An 8,955-nucleotide genomic window follows, 5' to 3' on the forward strand; every position below is an offset into this window, starting at 1 on the left:
CCGAGCCCGGAGCCCTACTCTTTTGAGCCACAGGCACCACCCTCCCAAAATAAACTTTTATCCTTTAGTAGTCACTCCACATTCCCCCTTCTCCAGCCTCTGACAACTGCTCATCTACTTTTCGTCTCTATGAATTGGCCTCTCCTGGTTATTTCATGTACATTTCCAAGTCAGTCCTTTCAATGGCTGAATAAGAGTCCATAATACTGACATATCACATTTTTGTTCACGGACATTCGGGTTAGTTCCACTTTTTAGCTATTCCGAGTAATGCTGCGATGAGCATTCATGTACAAGCCTTCTATGGGGACATATGTTTCCAGGTCTCTTGGGTAGGTAACTTATGTTTAACTTTTTGAGGAACTACCATCATTTTATTTGATTATTCTCTGTGGATTTTATCTTAATCCATAATTCCTTGCTTCCACCGCTACCTGGCATTGAAATGTACCTCATTTGGGGGCAGAGATCAGTGTTTCCCAAAATGAAGCTCAAGGGACACTAGTCCCAAAAATTGTTCCATGAGACAAAGATTTCACATTCGAAAGTCTGGGGAAATGACGCATGCCCTGTACTGAAGAGTGGTAATGCGCGTTCGCGGAATAGAGGACACCGTGGACGCCTGCGCTTCCCAAATGCATTTGATTATGGACTCTTTTTTACAGAACAACTGTGAACATCTGTTCACAGAACTAGTGTTCAAAGGAACCCATTTTGGGAAACATTATCATATACACGCCATACACTAAAATGTACGTGTATGATTTGTGACTAATCAAGACATCTCTCCAGCCAATGAGCGATTCATCCCCTTTAAGGAATCTTAGCATCTTGGGGAAGAGATAAGTTTAATGCAAATATTCACTCATTTGAACTCCTGGAAGCAGCAGTGCTCAGAGTCAGTAACTGTGGAGCTTTTCGGATGTGTGAACCAATCAGTGAATTTCTTTTCCTTTAGATCAAGGTGAGTAGCTTGAGCTTCTTCTGGGTCTCTCAGAGGGTCACTCAAGCCAATCCACACATGTTATTGAATGAAAGGGAAGATTCAGAAACCAGTTGCAAGTGTTTGCCTGAGAAAAGTGAAGAGAGAGGTGGAAACAGGAGCTGCTACTCTTCCTGAAAGTCTTGCACTATGATTCGGCCCTTAAACTACGAGCATCTATAACTCAGAATAAAATCAAAATGGAATTTGAAAATTCACAGTAACCCTATGCATTTCTATATATATATGTGCTTGAAAATGCATTGAAAATATCTGGAAGGAGACACATCAAAATAATAACATCAATGCCTAATGCTGATGGCCTTGGATTGTGACAAACTGGAGTTCCAAGTAGAGTGAGGGAAGGGGAAAGAGCGGAGAGTCAGGAACACAATCATTTTATTTATCTTATCTTAATTGTATACAACATGAAGGTATAGTTGTTTAACTGAAGAACATTTTAGAACATTTTACCTTTTTTTCCCTTGAGGCAGAGTCTCACTATGTCGCCCTCAGTAGAGTGCTGTAGTGTCACAGCTCACAGCAACCTCTAACTCTTGGGCTTAAGTGATTCTCTTGCCTCAGCCTCCTGAGTAGCTGGGACTACAGGTGCCTGCCACACTACCTGGCTAATTTTTCTATTTTTAGTAAAGATGGGGTCTTGCTTTGATCAGGCTTGTCTCAAACTCCTGAGCTCAAGGGATCCTCCTGCCTTGGGCTCCCTGAATGCTAGGATTATAGGTATGACCCAACTTGACTAGCCAGAATATTTTTCTTTTTAATAAAACAGAACAGTGGAGAAAGCTCTCCTTTTCTACCAGGCATGGGTCAAGTCACTGTTTGATTCGCATGTCCTGGGTATACTCCTCAGCTGGTGAAATCTGCAGAGAATCTTCCTGCCAGGCAGTATCCTCCCAGAGATTCTAGGAACCCAAGGACCCACAGTTACACTGAGATGGATTCAGAAGTATCACCAAATGGGGAAGTCATAAAACACAGACACAAGAAGAGAGGAAAGAAGGATGGGCAGTGCGTGCTGCTGCATGAGACGGCTGCTCTAGTCTGTGCGGCTGGGTAATTTACGATGCATAGAAATTTATTTCTTAAGGTTCTGGAGGCCAGGAAGTCCAAGATCAAGGGGCCTGCATCTGAGAGTCTTCCTGCTGCATCATTGCATAGTGCAGTGGTTCTCAGCTTTCCCACAGGTTGAGAACCACTGGCATAGCAGAAGGTGGAAGAACAAGAAAACGTGAAAGCAGGAGAGAGAGAGGGAAGGAGGCAGAGCTCATCCATTTATAAAAAACCCATTCTGGGAGGCTGGGAGGAGAGGCGGAAGGGGGAGGTGGGCTCCTACCTAATGGGCACAATGTAAGGGGGTGGGACACAACTACAACCGGGACCTTCCTAATGTAAACATTATAACCTAATTGTTTGTACCTTCATATTAATCTGAAATTAAAAAAGAATCCTGAAATAATGACATTAATCCATTCAAAGTAACCTAACCAACACTTTTAAGATCTCACAGTTTGACAGAGTTGCTCTGAGAATTAATCTTCTAATACATGGATGGGTGTGGTGCCTTGCTCCTGTAATCCCAGCAGTCTGGAAGGCCAAGGGGAGAGGATCCCTTGAGCTCAGGAGTTCCAGATCAGCCTGAGCAAAAGCAAGACCTCATCTCTACTAAAATAGAAAAAAAATTAGCCAGGCATGGTGGCAGGAGCCTGTAGTTCCAGCTACTCAGGAGGCTGAGGCAGGAGGGTCGCTTGAGCCCAGGAGTTTCACGTTGCTGCGAGCTAGGCTGAGGCCACAACACTCTAGCCTGCACAACAGAGTGAAATTCTTTCTCAAAAAAAAAAAGTTTCCAACACGTGAACTTTGGAGGGTATAGGAAAACCATAGAACTACCCGAGGTTTCAGTTCTGCACTCCCAGAAATTATAAACTACAACAACAACAAAACCCCAAATAACCCCACCCCGTGAAAAAAACCACTCCTTGGGGTCTTTCTCTCACAAGCCATTTGGATGGAAAACAGTCTCCAGCACTATTGCCAGGGCAGGTAATGACTGAGCAGCAGATCCTATATGGACGTCGCCTAGGGACTGCCAGCATACCTCTTCCCAGGCATCTGCAGGCTACATCCCAGAGCACCGGCAGCATCCTAGTTCACTGCAGTTCTGAAGACTCCCTGCTTATCACAGGCTCCCAGCCTCCTTCACCCTGGGGATACCAGGCACTAGCGGAGGGGGTGCGAACCCTGCTGGCCCTGCCTCCTCATGTAGACATGTCAACAGAAAGGAAGCCATAGTCTGTAAAATAATTTAAAGATGTTTATTCTGAGCCAAATTTGAGGATCACGACCTGAAGCCACATCCAAGAAGCCTTGAGCAAGTGGACTCTAGGTGCTGGGGTTACAGCTGGTTTGACACATTTCAGGTAAACCAATGAGTGGAAGGCATACATTGGTTTGACCGGAAAAGGTGAGACATCTCAAAGCAGGGCAGTGGAGGGGGTGCTTACAGGTTATAAGGGGGTTTATTTAGCTGACAAGAGGCTGAAAGAGTTAGGCTCTAATATACCAGGAGTCAGTGAAAAGGAATGCTGAGTTAAGATTAGGGTCTGTTGACCAGAGACCAAGTACAGGACATAGGTGGTATCCAAGTGGTTTGTTGTGTATACCAAGGACCTGTAGGCCTTAGATCTCTTAATGAATCACAGAGTTCATCTCTAAGGAGGCCAGGGGACATGATGAGGCCTGTCTGATCTCCTTTGTCATGGCTAGCAACTCAGTTTTAGGGATCCCCTTGGCCAAGATGGGTTCCAGTCAGTCAGCCACTTGGGGGAAAGCCTTAAGATTTTATTTTAGTCCACAGGCAGCACCAAGTATAGCCAAGATGGCAGAGTCCTTGGGATTCTGGAGGCAGAGAATTCTACCACAGAGGAGTGGCAGCACCAGACGCTCGCTGCCCATCAGCTTGGTCATAGCTGCACCTGCTGGAAGGACAGACCAGCTAAAATTAACAGAAGAAATATCCATAACAGAAAAATTATTGAACACATAGTTTCTCAGTAAGGGCTAAGATCAATCTCATTAGCACGCTCACTTTCTTCTCCCTCTCTCTCTCTTCCCTTCACCCCACTGACAGGCATCTTGGGCTGGGGGGGGGGGCCCTCTGTTTTCTCAATATCTGAAAGGAACCAACCAGGCAGAAAGTGTAAATCTTTCTCTTTTAAAACTGCTTTTGACCTGACATATGCAAAAGCAAACTACGTAGCCAAAACGTGTGTACACTATAATATTCTGAAATTTAAAATATAATAATTAAAAAACCCTGCTTTTAAGAATCTGTTTTACAACCTTGGAGAGTTCCTGAACTGACAGCAGGGGGTTTGAGCTACAGGCCTGTTTGGGCTCCAGGGGCAGAATCAATGACAAGACACGGCCTGTCCAGCGATGAACTTGTCTGCTGCTTCTCTTATCTGAAAAGAGGGCGGGATGCCCATTAATCTGGCTGCAGCCATAAATCTTCTTCATCCCCTTTACAACTTCTAAATAAAAAACCAAAGTACCTGATTTTGTCTGCCAACACTATCTCCTTCTGTTTCACTGTGTTAGTCCTTTTCCATCTGGAAAAGTAAAATAAATGTTTCTTTCTTTCTCTCCTAGTCTGTGTGGGGAGAAATTAGCTCCCACCCTGACAGCTGCCTGCCCGCTTCTCTCAGTCTGCCTCAGACGAGCCAAACAAGGGACCAAACTCTGATCGTGTGCATGGAGACCTCACCTAGGCAGCACCATTGTCATTCTTTAAAGAACTTAAAAAAATAGTACATTGTTTTATATGGAATCAGAAAAAAAACTCAAATAGCGATACATTACTCAGAAATAAGAACAAATCAGGAGGTACCACATTTCCAGACTTCAGGCTATACTATAAATCTATAGTGATCAAAACAGCACGGTACTGGCACAAAAACAGAGCGGTAGATCTATGGAACAGAATAGAGAACCCAGAGATGAAACCAGCTACTTATCGTCATTTGATCTTCAACAAGCCTATCAAAAATATTCAGTGGAGGAAAGACTCCCTATTTAACAAATGGTGCTGGTGACCTGTAGAAGACTGAAACTGGACCCCTACCTTTCACCGTTAACAAAAATTCATTCTCATTGGATAAAAGATTTAAACTTAAGACATGAAACTATAAAAATACTAAAAGAGAGTGTGGGGAAAACACTTGAAGAAATTGGTCTGAGAGAATATCTTATGAGGCAGATCCCCACCAGGCAACTGAAGCAACACAAAAAATACATTACTGGGATCTGATCAAACTAAAAAGTTTTTGCACAGTCAAGAGCACAGTACGTAAAGCAAACAGACAACCTTCAGAATGGGAGAAGATTTTTGCAGGTTATGCTTCCGACAAAAGTCTGATAACTAGAGTCTACAGAGAACTCAAACTAATCAATAAGAAAAGAATAAATAACCCCATATCTATGTGGGAAAGAGACTTAAACAGAAACTTCTGTGATGAAGACAGGTGCATGGTCTACAAACATATGAAAAAATGCTCATCATCCTTAATCATCAGAGAAATGCAAATAAAAACCACTTTGAGATATCATCTCATTGCAGTAAGATTAGCCCACATCACAAAATCCCAAAACTACAGATGTTGGCATGGATGCAGAGAGAAGGGAACAATTCTACACTGCTGGTGGGAATGCAAGCTAATATGACCTTTTTGAAAAGAAGTTTGGAGAACACTCAAGAAACTAAAAGTAGGCCTACCATTCAATCCTGCAATTCCTCTACTAGGTATATACCCAGATGATCAAAAATTATTTTACAACAAAGACATTTGCACCAGAATGTTTATTGCAGCTCAATTCATAATAACAAAGACATGGAAACAGCCAAAGAGCCCATCAACTCATGAATGGATTAACAAATTGTGGTATGTGTACACCATGGAATACTATGCAGCCACAAAAAAGATGGAGACTTTACCTCTTATATGTTTATATAGATGGAGCTGGAAAATATTCTTATTATTAAAGTATCTCAAGAATGGGAAAAAAAAGGATTGAGTAGTACTCAATACTACTATGAAATCAATATATAATCACCTACACACTCATATGAGTGGTAAAACATGGAGGGATATGGGAGGGAGAAGGGTATTTGGAGGGACCTCACCTAATGTGTATGATGCAATGGTACATTTCAAAACTATTCAGAAATGAGTATAATTGTGATAGATGTGTTACTTAGTTCAATGTAAGCATTTCACATTGTATATTGAAGCAGTACCCTGAACCCCATAAATACATCAGTGTACAAAGTTATAATTTATTTTATTTTTTATTTTATTTCTGAGACAGAGCTTCAAGCTGTCCCCCCGGGTAGAGTGCTATGGCATCACAGCTCACAGCAACCTTCAACTCCTGGACTCAAGCAAGTCTCCTGCCTCCACCTCCCAAGTAGCTGGGACCACAGACACCCACCACAATGCCCGGCCAATTTTTTTTTGGTTGCAGCCGTCGTTATTTGGGTGGGCCTGGGCTGGATTTGAACCCACCACCTTAGGTGTATGTAGCTGGCGCCTTAGCCACTTGAGCCACAAGTGCCGAGCCCAAAGTTATGATTTAATAAAAAAAAAATAATAATAATAATAAAGAAGCAGTGTGAATTAGTGGGAAGAGCCTGTAGAGCCAGGTTCTACCTCTAGTTCCTGCTTATAAGCCATGAGACCGTGAGCCATTCTCTTTCCCTCCCTGAGTCTTAGCGACCTCTGTTGAGAGACAGAGACGGAGAGAAGCTCCCACCGTGGTATCAGCGCTGGTCAAGACAAGATCTCTCAAGGTAAGCGCATCGAGTTGGGTATTATTCACGGAAGTGACATACGTGGAAGGTGGAAAGTTGCAAATATGATGAATGGACTGATAGCAATATCCTGCCTCTGCCTGCCTTTGGAACAAGTGAAAAATAAGTGAAAACGTATGGTTGAAGCAAAACTTTTGGGACTGAGGGGAATCTGAAGTGGACCAGAAGAGGCCTGGGGCTGGCTGAGTCATCCCTGTGGGTGACTGTTTTTTTCCTGTCTGCAAAACAAGAGTTGGAGCCCTCCAAACAGAAGGCTTTCCAAACAACATCATTGGGTAACTTTCCACTGCCACCATCTGGAAGAGCTGAAAGGAGAGATGGTGAATTCCTTCCCTTCCCTTCCCTCTCCCCTTCCTTTCCCTTACCCCTTCCCTTAAAAGCCAACAGCGCCCAGGTGGTCTCCCATCTAGGTGTTAGCCAGTCCCTAACCTGTTTAGCTCCCAAGATCAGGCACATTCTGGGTGGCACGGCTGCAGACTGGCGAATCTCTTAATCCAAAGATCACATCTCTCTGAATCCCTAAATCTTTATAGATGACATGATTTGTTTTAAAATAATTCAAGAGAGACAAAAGTGGATGGAGGTACAGATTAGCCCGGTCAGCCTGACTATGATGGGCGATGAGTATGTGGGGAAAACAGTTCCTTTTTATCTTTATTGTAAATCGACACTTTATTATTGTATAAACATATGGGGTATAAAGTGATGTTATAATCCATGGATACAATGTTGAATAATTCAATCAAACTAGTTAACATATCCATCAACTCTAATACTTAACATTGTCCTGGTAAAAACATTGAAATTTACTCTTAGCAATTTTGAAATGTACATTACTCTAGTGTTAACAATGTATTTACCACATTGTGCAAGAGAACTGGAAAAAAGAATAAAGCGTTCTTCCTGCCTGAGATATTGGAACCTTTGACCATCAATGAGACAAAAATATCATTTCCAAAATAGTGTCCAAAAGTGAATGTATTTAACCATATTTAGCTCATCATAGAGCAAGCAGTGAACAGAGTATAATTCAATCTATTGCCTGTTTAACAAACGGGTAACAGAGAAAGTTGGTTGAAGAAAGACACAGGACACTGTCTTGAAAGAATTAGAATGAAGGGCTCCACACTCATCTGACATTCATTCCATATTGTATCTGTGCAAGATAGGAACTCCAGGGATTTCCCGGATTCTTCCTTTAAGGTCTCCGTCAGCTGTGGCCACAGTGTAACCCTTGTGCTGAGTTGCTCTCTGTACTAAGCAGTCACCTGCGCAGGTTCCTTTGTGTGTGAGTGGTAATCGTTCAAGTCTTAGATCCTTGGCAATCCTGAGGCTACTCAGTACTTCTGCTCCAATTTCTCAATTTCGGCCACTACACAGTTATCCAAGACTGGCATACAGAGAGTCCATCATGACTGACTAAGTCCAGTGTGGCTTCAATGGAAAAGTTGACAAAGTTGGTATCAACCAAGATGTGATAAGTTGGGCCCAATAGTGTATTGTATTAGAATAAGCAGGAAGGGTGTTGGGGAACTTCTCTTTCTTTTCGCATGCTGGGGTCTTTCTTTTCAGGTTTTTTGTTTTTATTTTGTATAGACAGAGTTTTACTTTTTATCGCCCTTGGTACAGTGCCGTGGCATCACACAGCTCACAGCAACCTCCAACTCCTGGGCTCAGGCGATTCTCTTGCCTCAGCCTCCCGAGCAGCTGGGACCTCAGGCGCCCACCACAACGCCTGGCTATTTTTTTGTTGCAGTTTGGCCGGGGCCAGGTTTGAACCCACCACCCTCAGTACATGGGGCCGGCGCCCTACTCACTGAGCCACAGGCACTGCCTTCTTTTTAGGTTTTAATCTATCCTTTCTTCAAGCTTCTGATCTCTGAGATTTGCTTCATGGTCACACTCTTCCTGGTTTTCTTTTGTTTCCTCATGCTCACACCACACTCTTGTTTCTGAAAAAAAAAATCTTTTTAACTAATTAAAGTGTGTTGTTTTTAAGTAATTAAGTCTTTTTCAGCTAGGCACCCATAACTCAATGGTTAAAGCACTGGCCCCGTGCACCAGGGATGGCAGGGTTTTTTTTTTT

Source organism: Otolemur garnettii, unplaced genomic scaffold (assembly GCF_000181295.1).
Source record: "Otolemur garnettii isolate 467f Iridium unplaced genomic scaffold, OtoGar3 scaffold00189, whole genome shotgun sequence".
Classification (NCBI taxonomy): domain Eukaryota; kingdom Metazoa; phylum Chordata; class Mammalia; order Primates; family Galagidae; genus Otolemur; species Otolemur garnettii.